Source organism: Sylvia atricapilla, chromosome 7 (assembly GCF_009819655.1).
Source record: "Sylvia atricapilla isolate bSylAtr1 chromosome 7, bSylAtr1.pri, whole genome shotgun sequence".
In the NCBI taxonomy this organism is placed as follows: Eukaryota; Metazoa; Chordata; class Aves; order Passeriformes; family Sylviidae; genus Sylvia; species Sylvia atricapilla.
Window position 1 is genome coordinate 1,146,939 of NC_089146.1, and position 8,173 is coordinate 1,155,111.

At 46.2% G+C, this 8,173-nt stretch overlaps 1 long non-coding RNA gene across 1 annotated transcript; it reads right to left on the reverse strand.

The window, feature by feature from the left end:
* Nucleotides 1-1,566: 1,566 nt before the first annotated feature.
* LOC136363811 (uncharacterized) lies at nucleotides 1,567-7,924 on the reverse strand. The gene is made up of 2 exons (XR_010744049.1): nucleotides 7,788-7,924; nucleotides 1,567-1,702 (listed from the first exon to the last, which is right to left on the reverse strand). It is a non-coding gene; the product is annotated as an uncharacterized lncRNA (long non-coding RNA).
* Between the last annotated feature and the right edge of the window lie 249 nt (nucleotides 7,925-8,173).

Genomic DNA, 8,173 nt, shown 5'->3' on the forward strand with positions numbered 1-8,173 from the left:
TCATGGAATGAAATGATCTTTAAGGTCCCTCCCCACCCAAGCCATTCTGGGATTCTGTATCAGGGCCACCATAAAGGTCCATGGGACACTCATGGATCAGCCCCTTATCACTGGTACAACCTGAAGTGAACAAGTTCACAGACACAAAAGGCACTTTAGAGCATATCCTGGTTTCAAGCAAAACACTCCCTCAGCTGAGAGGCAGAGGTAAGAGATCAGGTGGTCCAAGAAGCCATTAGGCAAACTCTTCATGCTGAACATGACTGTCAAGGTTTTGAGGAGCTCAAGTTCAAAGCCCCCACAAGTCATTTATGACCTGAATGTAAACAATGCTAAGCCAAATCCCAGAGCTGGCACGGATGACATCCAATCCACCCATAGATACAGAGTCTAATGCCACATTTCAAACCCCCTAAAACATGACAGGAGCTGAGTATTTTCTTTCACTTGTACACAATAGAATTTATGAAACAGATAGCAAAAGCCATCCATCTTCATTTATAAGTCATGGCTTTTGCCTTTGTTAAATTTAATTGCTTCCCCTGTGGCTTCAAATCAAGGGCAGATTCTATTAAAAGTAATTACTTTGCTGTGCAGCTGGCATTGCAAAGTTGCTTGATAAAGGTTAATCTACTAAGTGATGGCAGCTTCTAAATGAGGGTGATGATTTTCATTAATAACTTCATGGGGAAGATGATGCAGGAATTTACACATGCATTGACATGATAGCCACAGCTCCAGAGGATCCTGTGTCCTCATCCATAGCCCAGGAATGAGGAAACATGACACTGGGACCATGAGGTCTCAGTGCAGGTGCCAAGCACTGGCAGCTGGCTCCCTGTATCCCCCACAGGGCTTCCACTCACAGTTATCCTCAGGGATGTGCAAGACTGTGGTCTGGTCCATCCCTGGAATGGACCAGGCTTGGAGCAACCAGGGAAGGTGGAAGATGTCCCTGCCCATGACTGAGGGTGGAATGAGCTGGGCTTTAAAGTCCCTTCCAGCCCAAACCCTCTTAGGCCAGTGTAGAATCAGCACCCCGGCGTGATGAGCTCACTCCGAGCCATTTGCTTTTTAGGATTCTTTTTGTGTTCCCTAATTCCAGCAGAAGGGAAGGCAGGGGCAGGAGGCTCCTAATAATCATCAGACAAAGCGGGACCAAACTCAGGAGGAAGGCTTCAAACAAACCCCTCGTTTCCCTTTGTTTTCTGCCTCCCTCCTTTCCCCCTGCAGAGGAGCAGCCCATCCACACGGGCTGCAGCATCCTGTGCAAAAGGCCACTTGGGCCACACAGATAACTGGAGAAAGGATAGAAGATATAAAAAATGCACTTTCCCCCCACCCCCACTATTGCCATCTTTTAGTTGTACTTCTACTTCTCCCACTCATGACCAGAATGTTCAGCTATGCAGTAACAATAGTGCTGCTCTCTCCAGACTAACTAAAGCTGGTCTAATGATCTTTCATGGATCTCTTCCATCTCAAGATATTCCATGAATCCTGTGGGTTTAGGCACCAGGACATGGCAACCCAGTGCCCACTGTGGCAGATTTACAAAACGACCTAAGCATTTTCAGGTTTTTAATCATCACAACCCAGTTTTATAAGCAAGCTGTAGATATTTCATGGGAAATTAGACCAGCTCTCTCAACCACAGGCAAGTTTTACATCATAAATCACAAATGCCTCTGAAATCAGGAGCCTGAGGAAAAAAAAATAAAAAAAGGTTAAGAATTAGAAGCTTAGCACCAGCTATTTTTAACATAATACCGAGAGTAACACTCTGCAAGCAACACGCACACATGCTCTATGAATAAAGTAAAAATTCAGCCTTCTGCACAAGCCTGCCCCTCTGTGAAGGGAGCTGCCATCTGCATGTTGAAAGGATTATTTTCCATGTGGGAGGCCAGAGAAAGAAAGAAAAAAAGAAAAGAATCCCAGAAACCTGCTAGGAAATGCAGTCAAAAGGGCAGGTTATCTCCTGTTTCAGCAAGCAGAGGTGGCCCACATAGAATGGCTCTGGCAAAGGGGATTGCTGGCTCTCCAGCCTTATACCATAAATTGCCCTTCAGGAAATTAATTAGGGAATTAGATAACTTCAGGGAGAGGGTTGAGACTGAAAGTTCAGAAAGGGGTGACTTGCTGGGATTCCCCAAATCTTTAATATTAACCTTTGAACCATCTTCCTGTAAGGTGGAAACACCTCTTTGCACCTTTCTTCCAACCCAGCTTCACCCCATTAACCACATCCATGTAAACTTTTGGCTACCAGTGCTCGGTCCCTGTCTCAGGCAAGTCCCAGATGGAACATCCAAGCTCCAGTTTTTCCTCCAATTAATGAAAAGCCACTACAGGCACCTCTGTTCCTGCTCCTCCAGCATAACAAAGCCCTTTCAGAGCAGCAGAGTGCTGCTCTTCACACACCCTGGGCTTCATGAAGCCACTTGTGGCCATTCCCATCTCCCTTGTCCTTGGTTTCCCAGTGGAAGCAAAGCTCTGCCTTTCCTTATGGCTGTGACAAGGATTTGTACTCCGGGGGTTTCAGTCTCCCCCTTGGCAGTTATCACTCCAGAGCAATAAAAATCTCCTCAGGTCAGATGCAAACAACATGTGGCTCCAATTGCCTCTAAATCAAATTTTACTGGAAAGTCACGGGAAGCTCAAATATTTCCAAGACTAGAAAGAGAAAGGAGCTATTTATTCTTGCAGTTACACCAAGCGAGAGCTGAAAAGGTGTTACATTGCTGCTAGCTTAGCTACACATCCAAAAATAAATGTGTTTTCTTGGTGATGGTGAGAGTGCAGATCTCCAGGGAAAGCAAAATCAGAATGGAAAGGCGATGAGTTATTTATTCAGACTACAGCTGTCAGAAGGGTCTGTTCTGATCAAAGGCTGTTCCCCTGCCCAGGGGGAGAGGTGAGCAGCCCTACCTGCAACTGGCAGGTGAGAAAAGCTAGGAATTGCTCACTGGGAGCAGGTGAAGCAGCCCAGCAGGGACATGTGGGATGAGCATCCAGTACCGCTTGTGTGATCCAGCAAGGCAGGGCAGCACCTTTGTCAAGGCAAGGGCCGTGTCAGGCTCCCCATGAGCACTTTTTGCTTGTAATTACGTGGGGAAGCAAGGAGCAATTCCACCAGAGTCCTCTGGAGTTTAGTCAAGCCTTCAGCAGATAAACGGAGCAGTCACAACCATCCTGACATGGTATGACATTGCTGCTTCAGAGGAGGTGATGGATCCCTCAGGAACATGAGCAATCCCTCAGGGACAGGACAGGACACTGAAGCTCCAGAGGAGGTGATGGATCCCTCAGGGACAGGACAGGACACTGCTGCTCCAGAGGAGGTGATGGATCCCTCAGGGACAGGACAGGACATTGCGGCTCCAGAGGAGGTGATGGATCCCTCAGGGACAGGACAGGACACTGCTGCTCCAGAGGAGGTGATGGATCCCTCAGGAACATGAGCAATCCCTCAGGGAACAGGACAGGGAGATGTTTAGAGAAGAAAAGGGTCAGGCTTCGTGGCAGTGTCCAGCAGCTGCAACAACCAAGGTTAACACAAGTCAAGGTGGATTTCTGTTCTGAGTCAAATTTCACTCTCTAAAAGAACAAAGAGATTTTAAGGCAGTGTTTTAACATCACCATAGGCCCTCTGCTCTGGAGCCAGCCTCAGAGAGCTGGGAATGTTCACCTGGAAAAGAGAAAGCTCCAGGGACACCTCAGAGCCCTTCCAGGCCCTAAAGGGGATTCAGGGGAGCTGGAGAGGGACAAGGGATGGAGGGACAGGACACAGGGAATGGCTTCCCACTGCCCAGAGCAGGGCTGTGTGGGATATTGGGCAGGAATTGTTCCCTGGGAGGGTGGGCAGGCCCTGGCACAGGGTGCCCAGAGCAGCTGTGGCTGCCCCTGGATCCCTGGAAGTGTCCAAGGCCAGGAGCAACCTGGGATAACAGAAGGTGTCCTTGCTCATGGAAAGAAAATGACTTTAAGGTCCTCCCACACTATTCAGTGGAATAATTTGGAAATAGGATCCACGCTCCCAAATGATGCCAGCTTGGCCCTACATCTCTGAGCACTTTTATTGGCAAGGGGCAGAAATGTGAGATGCAGCTCCAGGCCTTGTGTAAAGCCCAGTAAAACCCAGCCATGAGCACACCTAGGAGCACGTGTGACCCTCTCTGGGTATTTTTGGTAGTTTTTGGGATAATAATGTGTACGTTACAGGGCAAGTCAAACCGGTGGAATGCTGCTAAATCCAAGGCAGGAACCTAGTGCCTCAAACCTGAGGAGATGTTACATTTCCAGAGTAATTCCATATTAAGAGCTTCAACATAAAAGGAGAAAATAGGAGCTCGAAGTGAGTTGTTTCTTATTTTTATGGCCACTTTGATTCTTTAGCAATATTTACCTCAGAGAGGGAGAAAAAAAAAGCACAACCGAACCCTAAAGAAAACCCCCACCTTTCTGATTTTTAGCTAAAAATAGGTTACTGGATGCCACAGAGCTCCCTCTTCATCATTCTCTGTATAAATCAGACTGAGAAAGAGCACAGCCAACCTCACAGTCACTTGCAGAGTGGGATGCTCATGCACACAAAGCCAAGATTTAGAGCTAAGCCAAAGGCAGAGCCTCTAATTCATCACAGTTTTAATTGGTTTCAGTCCCCAAAGAAATACTTCAGTAGACATGAACTGAACCTGGCAGCCACACAGGGATGGGAAAGAGGCACACACTGATTCTAGAGAGAGATCTTTAAACCGCAAGACCGAGCCTTGGACACTCAAATTGGTTTCTGTGGAAAAGCTGTAATGAAATTTTATGGCTCCTTCAGAGCCACAATAGAACTGGTTGGATTTGAGCAACCGTGAGTGAAAAACATACATAAAACAAACCTTTTCTTCCCCCTTTTTTAAAAGGAAAAACCTTGCTGCTTTAAAAAAATGAGGCAGGAAGGAGAAGCTAAAGAGAAACTGGATAAAAAAAATGCCTCCTTTTTTTTTCCCTCCCCTCTTTAAAATCAAAGGTATTTTACCTCCCCTAAGGCACCAGAAAGTAAAGATAATAATGAAAAAGCTGAATGAAGCAAAAGTTTTGTGGAGGTTCGTGTGTGGATTTGACCTAGATACAGTGAACATTCATGTGATTAATACAGAGGTTATAATTTTATACCAGAGCGCTCCAACTCCAGCTCTAAAACAAATTGGACAGAGTGTCTTATTACTCCCTCATTCCCCTTGATAGATCACTAAATATCTGCGTGCTTTAATTATTTGCAACAGACCACAATTCATTATTTCCCCTTTGAATTCCGGTACAGAGTTGGAATTTCTTTCATGCTCTGCAAACTGCATTAGGCTATAAAGAGACTGTGATACTAAAGGAATATTAAACCCTTTGCCCACATGCCAAAACCTGTGGGAGGTACCAAATGCTCATCCACTGCCCACACTGCACACTCCACTCCACCTGAGAGATTGTTTAAACCTCTTAAAGATAAAAAAGAAAAGCAGATGAGAAGGAACAATTGAAAGACAAAATAAAAGCAGATGAATGGGGATGTTTCTTCCTGGGTTTCAGAGCAATTGGGTTTGTTTAACGTCCCAAAGCAGGATGCTATGGAATGGTCTGGGTGGCAAGGGACCTTAAAGATAATCTAGTTCCAAGACCAAGAAGTTTAAGAAGTCTTTAAAAGCTTCAAATCAGCATTACTTTTCCTTTACTTCTGCTCCCACATAAAGCCAGGTTTCTTACATTCAACAGGGTTTAGAGGCAATCACCCCTTCACTGACCCACGTGTGATGAGAACACAGCTCCCTGGCCTGGCCTGAGTCCACTTTGGCTCAGTCACTGCAATCAAGTGGATGTCTTCAGAGCATCAGCTGACACCTGCACCCTCTCAGCACCTGGATTTAGAGGAAACCACACACAACTCATAGCCAGCTCCTCTTAACAAACCAACAGCAGGGCAAATGCTTGCAGAAGATACAGTAAGGAAAAAAACTGAGGGGGGATTTATTAGAAAAATGAAACCTCCTTAAACATAAATTAAATCTCCCATGAGACACAGCATCCAAGACCTGAGAAGAGGGAAAACACTCTGGCCTCTATGAGAGGACACATCCCTGGGGGACAAATTCTCACCACATCTCACTCAATTAGATAAAAAATTATGAACTACAGCATCTCTGCCAGGGCAGAGCTAATCTAAGGCTGGTTTGACAACTACAACCCCTGCTCTGGCTTGTCAGGTGTGAGCATCAAATCACACCTCCAGTCTTAACCTAATTCAGCTGGCTGCTGAGGTTTCCTTCATTTTTCACCAATTAAGCTTCCCCAGACCACATTTTCTCAGCTTTAATTGTTTCATGAGCACTGTCCTGGTTATATGAGTAGCCAGGGCTGATTTAGAATGTTCTGCAGGTAATTAATCCACTGATGCCAGCCTGGACAATCACAGAACAGGTTGGGCTGGAAGAGATCTTAAACTCCATCTCATTACAGCTCCCTCTTTCCCAGCCCAGTTTTCTCCATTTGTGGGGACAAAAAAAAATAAAAAAAAAAATCTTGCTTTGAGGAGAAGGAGACAACATAGGGACATCAGGGACATCAATAGCCATACAAATCTCTGCAATATCTGCCAGGAGCTTTGCAGCACTTGGTGCACAACCATGACCACCAGTGACTCCTTCCTAATCCTCCAAGCACATCACTTGCACTACGCTCTGGCTAGCAGATGTCCCCAGGCAAGCCACAGAAAAAGTCTTTGGATGTTCCCTGCAGGGGAGAGGAGAGCAATGAGAGGGAAATAGGGATATAAAAGAGCACAGCCAACTCACTCGGGCATCCCCACCCCTTCCACCAATCTCTCACTGGCTGTTCATCCCATACAAATTCATCTTGCCCTACAGCCAGCATTTTAGGGAGAATAGAAGAGAAGGTTTCTGTTCTTCCTACTTTGTGCCCAGAAGGCCAAAATCAACACATCCCTGCAAACAGACTGGGACAGGTACTAAACAGCTGAAGAATGCACTTTCTCCCCTAGGCTACATATGTCTAAATGACATTTGATTCCGCTAAGAAGCAGATTCATTCGTATCTGGGAAAAGCAGGCATGGAATGTGAGCTTATTTTGAACAGAATCAGCATTGTGGTAGCCAAAGCTCATTAATTATGAATTTTATCAACTGTTCACTGAAATTTGTTCTGCTAGCACAGTGTAATTGCCTGCAAAAGCAGTGCTTTCAAACGAGAAAACGCCAAGCTATGAAATAACCCCCATCCTTCCTTTTTCAGGTGATATCCCTTACTTGTTCCGGAACAATTACAACGCCGGGAGAATCCTTGAGGTTCTCCAATCATCTCACCAGAGCGCTCATTGCCAACAAGAAGTGCTGAAGGGCATGACTGAGTGAAACACAAATATGGAGCACAGGAAGGAGCCTCCTGCTTGCACTGCTGGGGTCCTGGCAGGGCGCTTAAGAAATTTGTTGCTGAACATTCCCATATTTGAGGCATATTTTCTGCTGTTCAGCTGGACTGTGAAACGAGGAGTAAAAGCAACACCACCCCACAGCCCCAGGGTTCAGACAATGAGTCAGACCCACTCCAACACTGCACTACGCTCATTCCCAAGGATCCCATTAAGTGCTGAACTAAGAGAAGACATCACAGGGCAGCTCTGCAGGGCACAGGCAGCACTTAGCATTCCAATTATTTAGAGACAGATTTTAATCAGCAAGCAGAGCCTGTGACTTAATTTCATTTTACATGCACACACACAGATCTACCTTGGCAAAGGCAGAACAGTGGTTTGGGGGTGATGAAGAGGCTCATCCCACAGCACCTTTGTGAACATGCAAGAACAGCACACCCAAACACCCGTGTTCCTGTAGGAACTGGGTTTGAACTGAGCCTTCCAGCCCAGCAAACCACTCTTCCACTAACAGCAACTTCTACCTATGCTCTTTGTCCTTCCTTAAATACAACTTTTTCCACGTCCCCTGTGGCTGACGGGCCTGGCTGTGCCTGGTGGAGAGTCCACTGGAAACAGCTGGACCCTTCCCTGGGCCCTTCCCTGGGAGCTTCAGGGGACACCTGAATCAGCACACCTGCCCCCAGTATCCATCACTCAGCACACAGGGATCAACAACTTATTTGTCTGTGTTTGTTGAAA